General features: G+C 34.7%; 1 long non-coding RNA gene across 1 annotated transcript; it reads right to left on the bottom strand.

The window, feature by feature from the left end:
* Positions 1 to 3,779: 3,779 nt before the first annotated feature.
* On the bottom strand, positions 3,780 to 4,973 carry LOC134309997 (uncharacterized). The gene is made up of 4 exons (XR_010011255.1): positions 4,882 to 4,973; positions 4,463 to 4,505; positions 4,126 to 4,174; positions 3,780 to 3,968 (listed from the first exon to the last, which is right to left on the bottom strand). It is a non-coding gene; the product is annotated as an uncharacterized LOC134309997 (long non-coding RNA).
* Between the last annotated feature and the right edge of the window lie 4,002 nt (positions 4,974 to 8,975).

The raw sequence follows: 8,975 nt of genomic DNA, 5'->3' as shown, positions 1-8,975 counted from the left end.
AGTATCATTAGATAGTTTAAAACTGTGAATATATGTTGGAGCTAAAAATGTGTTTCCTGATATCTGAATTTGAACCAAACCGGTTAAAATAAATGTTAAGGGCGCCATTGTGTATGGAACACTATTGGAGGGAAAGGGGAGTCTGTCGGCTATGGGAGCGAGACTCGTCTAATTCGAATTGTTCTACATTTTAATTAGCCTGTCTGTTATGGGAGCGGGGTTTAATTAATTTGATAGTTCTAAATTATAACGAATTTGTCGGTTATGGGAGCGGAATTCGTAAATTCGTGTGGGAAATCGTGAAAGAATCTGCCGGTGCTGGAAACGGGATTCGATCTATAAGATTGTCCTATATACGGGCTTGTCTGTTACGGTAACGGAGCGCCGTTTAATCTTGAAAGAATCTTTTGGTGCTGGAAACTAGATTTGATCATTAAGATTATTCTAAATTCGGACCTGACTGTTATGGGAGCGGGGTTCGGTTAATTAGACTACTTTAAATTCTAAATCAGGTTCGAAAAACAGTACATCAGGAGTTTTGTTTGTCAGTAAGTCTCTGTGTATGTTTGTCTGTGAAACCGTGTGCTGGATGTGCAACGTGGTTTCTTTTGTTGTCGGCGCCATTTTGTTTCTTGAGAACGCAGCGTGGCTTTCTGTCTGTACGCCATTTTGTCTTGGGAATGCAACGTGGTCTCCCGTCTATCCGCCATTTTGGCGCTGTCTGTCCGCCATTTTGGCACTGGGTTGCGCAGCGTGGTTTCTTTTGTTCGGCGGCCATTTTGGACCAGAGAGCTGAGCGTGGTTTTCTGTCTGTCCACCATTTTGGCTCTGGGAGAGCTGAGCGTGGTTTTCTGTCTGTCCACCATTTTGGCTCTGGGAGGGCTGAGCGTGGTTTTCTGTGTATCCGCCATTTTTGGCTCTATGTGAGCAGCTTGCCGTACACTGTAAAAAAAAATAGCGTAAAAAAACAGTATTTTTCTGGCAGCAGGGGCGCCAGAGAATGCCTGTAAAAAAATTGAAAAATACTGTAAAATTTAAAACGGAGATAAACTGTAAAAAAACGGTAATTATATTTACCATAATTAACATCTATCACTGTAATTTTACAGGAAATTGTCCTATATTTTCATGAAATCTTCTATTTTTAACATATATTAATTGTTAGAACAGTGTCATACACCTCTAAAAAACAGAATAATTCTCTTTATAAATGATAAAGAAAAGTTTAAGTACAGATATATTCTACTGTTATCACAAGAAATTAGCATATAAAACAAAAAAAACCATGTAATTTTACTTAGCAAAAGCCCAATTTTAAATTAACTGTCAGAGGTATTGCAAAAATTATCTGTTAAATTGTCTTTTTTTATTATTGAAATACATTAATAAACTGTCAAAATAAAAGCATTTTTCCCTAAAACATGTTACCTGTAGTTTTAAATAGTTTTTCTTCATTTAAAAATATAAGCTCAAAAAAATTAGAAGTAGGTTAAGATTTGTCTGCATAACACTTTAAATTACTGTGAAATTTTGCAGCTCTTACATGTTATATAGAACTTTAGAACATATACAGAACTTGCAGTATGAAAATGCAGTATATAAATAACTTTTGTTAAATTCAGCATCAAAATGGATCAAAATCCACCACAGTTCAGCTATTTTTGACCCAAATAATTTTCACACAAATGAACAGTAAGTGTAGAAACGAGGTAATGTTATATATTTAATGTTATGGCTGATCAGTGTAAGAATCAGACGTCTTTAACACAATACAGCATACAATACAATACAATAAGTGCAATCAGAATTCATTTAAATGGAAAATGTTTAACAAAGCACCATACAGTTAAGTGAAATGTCTACAAAACATGAAACATGTATGAATCTGAATTATGTACAAAACACAGTACCAACATTGAAGTTTTCAGAAAGTGCAACCACAGTGGGATTCGATAAACAGTACATCACAAGTGTAATACTCAGTATGGACTACATCTCACTGAACAGCTTGGTATTTAGTAATTGAGCTTCATGACAGTTTGTTAGCATCTAGTTCCAGAAACAAACAGTTTTGGAGTACATCAAAAGTGTATCTGAATGTAGGAGGGTAACTCAAGTTCTAAATCATAAGGTTATAAATATACAGTGTATCACAAAAGTGAGTACACCCCTCACATTTCTGCAGATATTTAATTATATCTTTTCATGGGACAACACTGACAAAATGACACTTTGACACAATGAAAAGTAGTCTGTGTGCAGCTTATATAACAGTGTAAATTTATTCTTCCCTCAAAATAACTCAACATACAGCCATTAATGTCTAAACCACCGGCAACAAAAGTGAGTACACCCCTAAGTGAAAGTTCCTGAAGTGTCAATATTTTGTGTGGCCACCATTATTTCCCAGAACTGCCTTAACTCTCCTGGGCATGGAGTTTACCAGAGCTTCACAGGTTGCCACTGGAATGCTTTTCCACTCCTCCATGACGACATCACGGAGCTGGCGGATATTCGAGACTTTGCGCTCCTCCACCTTCCACTTGAGGATGCCCCAAAGATGTTCTATTGGGTTTAGGTCTGGAGACATGCTTGGCCAGTCCATCACCTTTACCCTCAGCCTCTTCAATAAAGCAGTGGTCGTCTTAGAGGTGTGTTTGGGGTCATTATCATGCTGGAACACTGCCCTGCGACCCAGTTTCCGGAGGGAGGGGATCATGCTCTGCTTCAGTATTTCACAGTACATATTGGAGTTCATGTGTCCCTCAATGAAATGTAACTCCCCAACACCTGCTGCACTCATGCAGCCCCAGACCATGGCATTCCCACCACCATGCTTGACTGTAGGCATGACACACTTATCTTTGTACTCCTCACCTGATTGCCACCACACATGCTTGAGACCATCTGAACCAAACAAATTAATCTTGGTCTCATCAGACCATAGGACATGGTTCCAGTAATCCATGTCCTTTGTTGACATGTCTTCAACAAACTGTTTGCGGGCTTTCTTGTGTAGAGACTTCAGAAGAGGCTTCCTTCTGGGGTGACAGCCATGCAGACCAATTTGATGTAGTGTGCGGCGTATGGTCTGAGCACTGACAGGCTGACCACCCACCTTTTCAATCTCTGCAGCAATGCTGACAGCACTCCTGCGCCTATCTTTCAAAGACAGCAGTTGGATGTGACGCTGAGCACGTGCACTCAGCTTCTTTGGACGACCAACGCGAGGTCTTTTCTGAGTGGACCCTGCTCTTTTAAAACACTGGATGATCTTGGCCACTGTGCTGCAGCTCAGTTTCAGGGTGTTGGCAATCTTCTTGTAGCCTTGGCCATCTTCATGTAGCGCAACAATTCGTCTTTTAAGATCCTCAGAGAGTTCTTTGCCATGAGGTGCCATGTTGGAACTTTCAGTGACCAGTATGAGAGAGTGTGAGAGCTGTACTACTAAATTGAACACACCTGCTCCCTATGCACACCTGAGACCTAGTAACACTAACGAGTCACATGACATTTTGGAGGGAAAATGACAAGCAGTGCTCAATTTGGACATTTAGGGGTGTAGTCTCTTAGGGGTGTACTCACTTTTGTTGCCGGTGGTTTAGACATTAATGGCTGTATATTGAGTTATTTTGAGGGAAGAATAAATTTACACTGTTATATAAGCTGCACACAGACTACTTTTCATTGTGTCAAAGTGTCATTTTGTCAGTGTTGTCCCATGAAAAGATATACTTAAATATCTGCAGAAATGTGAGGGGTGTACTCACTTTTGTGATACACTGTATAAGGCATAAATCAGCCCGAACTGCAAAGGCAAGGAACACACTGCCCAAGAACCACACCACCTTCTAATACCACTCCAGTATTGGCAGGGGGTCCATGGCTTCAGCTCCCTCAACTCTAGTCACACAGATCCCCAGAACAGTCTCCTCAATCCCCCGTTCAGTTGCAGCCATATCACCATCCTACAATGGAACAGAGGATGAAAAAATCACTTTCTTGAACTTAACAGTACACAAATATCCATTTAGGACTTAACATATCTCACTTTAACCTTTATTTTAACTCAGACGTAAAAGATGGGGTGGTTGCTGTAACAACTCAGAGGAAACTTGTGCTTACCTTCACCCTCCTAGCGCTGATGGTATTGCGTGATTGGGGGAATCCTAAACTGTAGATGAAATTGGATACTATTAAAATGATATATAAATAAAAAATTACTAAAGAAAACTAAAGGAAATCAAAATCAGCAAGACAAATATTTATAAAGAAATTACCAGCTTAAATAAAAAAAGACATAAAATACATAAAACTAAAAAGTAAGTAAAAGAACCAAACAGGATAAATAATAAGAATTTCCACATTTTTTCTTCTTCACTTAATCTAAACTTAACTCAGTGTTCAGTCAAAAGTAGCTCAATATTCTTCAATTTAGCATAAAATGTAGAAAAAAAATTACCAGTAAAAGGTCAGTCCAACTGCAAATACACATTTCCAACCATCTGTAAACAGAAGATACAAAACATCAGTTGTTTTGTTGTAAATAACTAAAATATTATTTCTATAGTAAAGACTTTAACATTACAAATTCATTGATTATCCAATACTGTTCACATGTGTGTGCTTTCGAGGATAAGTCACAAAACTCAGGTTTCTAATGATAATAACGTTACAGAATCACTTTGTTTTTAAGTTTGTGCAGAACCTGAGCGCCAAACATAAAGCATGAAGTTCCCCTCAGGCTCGAGCTGCCTGCTCACAGCTTAGCTAGGTTGTGTCCATGTTTTTTAATGCACTGGCACCGCAAATATTACACATCTTTTATTTTCTACCTTCTTCTAATATACTTCTGCATTAAGTAATTTAAGCCATTTTTACCTTTCGGGAAAGAATCTTACTGCCACAAGTTGAAAATACTGGCTGTTGAACTTGACTAGCTTAGCACTAGCTAGCACCACGGCAATGCAACGTTATCACACACAGCTCAGCCGGACTTAATATACAGTCAGCCAACGGCAATCTATTCAAATCTGCCTCAAGACTTCAATATTATTCACAGAATCCCTGGAAAGATGTTAATAAATAAATCACTATAAGCCGGTCCGCCGTTAGCATTAGCACGCGCGAATTAGCGTTAGCATTTTTAAACAAATAAAGCATGTACAGCAATAAAACTTGAATATTATTCAACTAAAGAGCTATATTAAACAATATAATAAGATAAACATCATGATTAGCATGCAATTAGACATATGGAAAACGATTTTGTAAAGCTTCACATTACCTGAGACGCCATTGAAACACAATGTGCCTTCACGATGTATTGCGTAATCCCCGGTGCGTCATATCCGGTTTCACCTGATAAACTTATTGCATTAAGTAGTTCCAGGGAAATAAAGCAACTAAGTTAAGTTAACTAATAAACACAATGCAGTCATGTTTAAATCTAAAATGTAATTGATTTGTGTCACACCAGCATATATTCTTTATGCAAAACCAACAGGCACTCAAAAGTGTGTAACTGGTAAATTAGAGCATCATTTTATATCTGTGGTGCTCTGGTTGGAATGTGCACCCAACATGTTGCACAGATGGACTGTAATACATTTTTCCTGTGAATGTGGGGATGGGTAAATTATGCTTGATTTAAATATTATAAATGTGAGAATAAATCACAGTTAATAACGTTTTAAATTTGACTATGGTTTTACACAGTTTGTATAAATGCACTTATTTAACAATTCAATCTTTAAATTAATACAAATGCATAAATAAAGTAAAAGTTAAAATCTGTTTAAATTGTATTGTTGCCTGTCTAATAAGGTAGGCAATACCTTTGTTTTTCCAATTTATGTATGTAAAGTAGTGGTTAAGAAATGCAAAATTACTAAATATTTCTTTCTTTGCTCACATATTTTTTTTGCAATTGTACATTTTTAAATGCATTATTAACAGTATTTTTATTTATTTGACAGTGATATATCGGTATAACAAAAGTTTTTTTTTTTGAAAATTACAGAAGATTCTGCTATTTTTGTCAATGAAGATTACTTTATTTTTACAGTTAGTTTTGTTAACAGTGTCATCTAAAAACTGTTAAAAAACAGATTTTTTATGTATTTCATTTATACAGATTTTTTATGGTAAATCACATGACACTTTTCAATATACAGTTTATTCTTGTAATTTTACAAAAAAATTCTGTCTTTTATAAATACAGGGAAAAACTGTAAAAATGTACTGGGAAAACCTGTAAAAAAATGTTTATTTTTTACAGTGTATAATTTATAATAATATACAGAGCTATCGAGATGTGCTACCTATAGTTTATAATAATATACAGACCTATCGAGATGTGCTACCTATAGTTTATAATAATATACAGAGCTATCGAGATGTGCTACCTATAGTTTATAATAAGATACAGATCTATCGAGATGTGCTACCTATAATTTATAATAAGATATAGAGCTATCGAGATGTGCTACCTATAATTTATAATAAGATACAGACCTATCGAGATGTGCTACCTATAATTTATAATAATATACAGAGCTATCGAGATGTGCTACCTATAATTTATAATAAGATATAGAGCTATCGAGATGTGCTACCTATAATTTATAATAAGATATAGAGCTATCGAGATGTGCTACCTATAGTTTATAATAATATACAGAGCTATCGAGATGTGCTACCTATAGTTTATAATAAGATACAGATCTATCGAGATGTGCTACCTATAATTTATAATAAGATATAGAGCTATCGAGATGTGCTACCTATAATTTATAATAAGATACAGACCTATCGAGATGTGCTACCTATAATTTATAATAATATACAGAGCTATCGAGATGTGCTACCTATAATTTATAATAAGATATAGAGCTATCGAGATGTGCTACCTATAATTTATAATAAGATATAGAGCTATCGAGATGTGCTACCTATAATTTATAATAATATACAGAGCTATCGAGATGTGCTACCTATAGTTTATAATAAGATACAGAGCTATCGAGATGTGCTACCTATAGTTTATAATAATATACAGACCTATCGAGATGTGCTACCTATAATTTATAATAATATACAGAGCTATCGAGATGTGCTACCTATAGTTTATAATAATATACAGAGCTATCGAGATGTGCTACCTATAATTTATAATAATATACAGAGCTATCGAGATGTGCTACCTATAATTTATAATAATATACAGACCTATCGAGATGTGCTACCTATAGTTTATAATAAGATATAGACCTATCGAGATGTGCTACCTATAATTTATAATAATATACAGACCTATCGAGATGTGCTACCTATAATTTATAATAATATACAGACCTATCGAGATGTGCTACCTATAATTTATAATAATATACAGAGCTATCGAGATGTGCTACCTATAATTTATAATAAGATATAGAGCTATCGAGATGTGCTACCTATAATTTATAATAAGATATAGAGCTATCGAGATGTGCTACCTATAATTTATAATAATATACAGAGCTATCGAGATGTGCTACCTATAGTTTATAATAAGATACAGAGCTATCGAGATGTGCTACCTATAGTTTATAATAATATACAGACCTATCGAGATGTGCTACCTATAATTTATAATAATATACAGAGCTATCGAGATGTGCTACCTATAGTTTATAATAATATACAGAGCTATCGAGATGTGCTACCTATAATTTATAATAATATACAGAGCTATCGAGATGTGCTACCTATAATTTATAATAATATACAGACCTATCGAGATGTGCTACCTATAGTTTATAATAAGATATAGACCTATCGAGATGTGCTACCTATAATTTATAATAATATACAGACCTATCGAGATGTGCTACCTATAATTTATAATAATATACAGACCTATCGAGATGTGCTACCTATAATTTATAATAATATACAGAGCTATCGAGATGTGCTACCTATAGTTTATAATAATATACAGAGCTATCGAGATGTGCTACCTATAGTTTATAATAAGATACAGAGCTATCGAGATGTGCCACCTATAGTTTATAATAATATACAGACCTATCGAGATGTGCTACCTATAATTTATAATAATATACAGACCTATCGAGATGTGCTACCTATAATTTATAATAATATACAGACCTATCGAGATGTGCTACCTATAGTTTATAATAAGATATAGAGCTATCGAGATGTGCTACCTATAGTTTATAATAATATACAGACCTATCGAGATGTGCTACCTATAGTTTATAATAAGATATAGAGCTATCGAGATGTGCTACCTATAGTTTATAATAATATACAGACCTATCGAGATGTGCTACCTATAGTTTATAATAAGATATAGAGCTATCGAGATGTGCTACCTATAGTTTATAATAATATACAGACCTATCGAGATGTGCTACCTATAGTTTATAATAAGATATAGAGCTATCGAGATGTGCTACCTATAGTTTATAATAATATACAGACCTATCGAGATGTGCTACCTATAATTTATAATAATATACAGACCTATCGAGATGTGCTACCTATAATTTATAATAATATACAGACCTATCGAGATGTGCTACCTATAGTTTATAATAATATACAGACCTATCGAGATGTGCTACCTATAGTTTATAATAAGATATAGAGCTATCGAGATGTGCTACCTATAGTTTATAATAATATACAGACCTATCGAGATGTGCTACCTATAATTTATAATAATATACAGACCTATCGAGATGTGCTACCTATAGTTTATAATAATATACAGACCTATCGAGATGTGCCACCTATAGTTTATAATAAGATATAGAGCTATCGAGATGTGCTACCTATAGTTTATAATAATATACAGACCTATCGAGATGTGCTACCTATAATTTATAATAATATACAGACCTATCGAGATGTGCTACCTATAGTTTATAATAATATACAGACCTATCGAGATGTGCCACCTATAG

Source organism: Trichomycterus rosablanca, chromosome 3 (genome assembly GCF_030014385.1).
Source record: "Trichomycterus rosablanca isolate fTriRos1 chromosome 3, fTriRos1.hap1, whole genome shotgun sequence".
NCBI classification, from domain to species: Eukaryota; Metazoa; Chordata; class Actinopteri; order Siluriformes; family Trichomycteridae; genus Trichomycterus; species Trichomycterus rosablanca.
The sequence above is the reverse complement of the archived record's forward strand: the minus strand, read 5'-3'. Positions and strand labels throughout refer to the sequence as shown.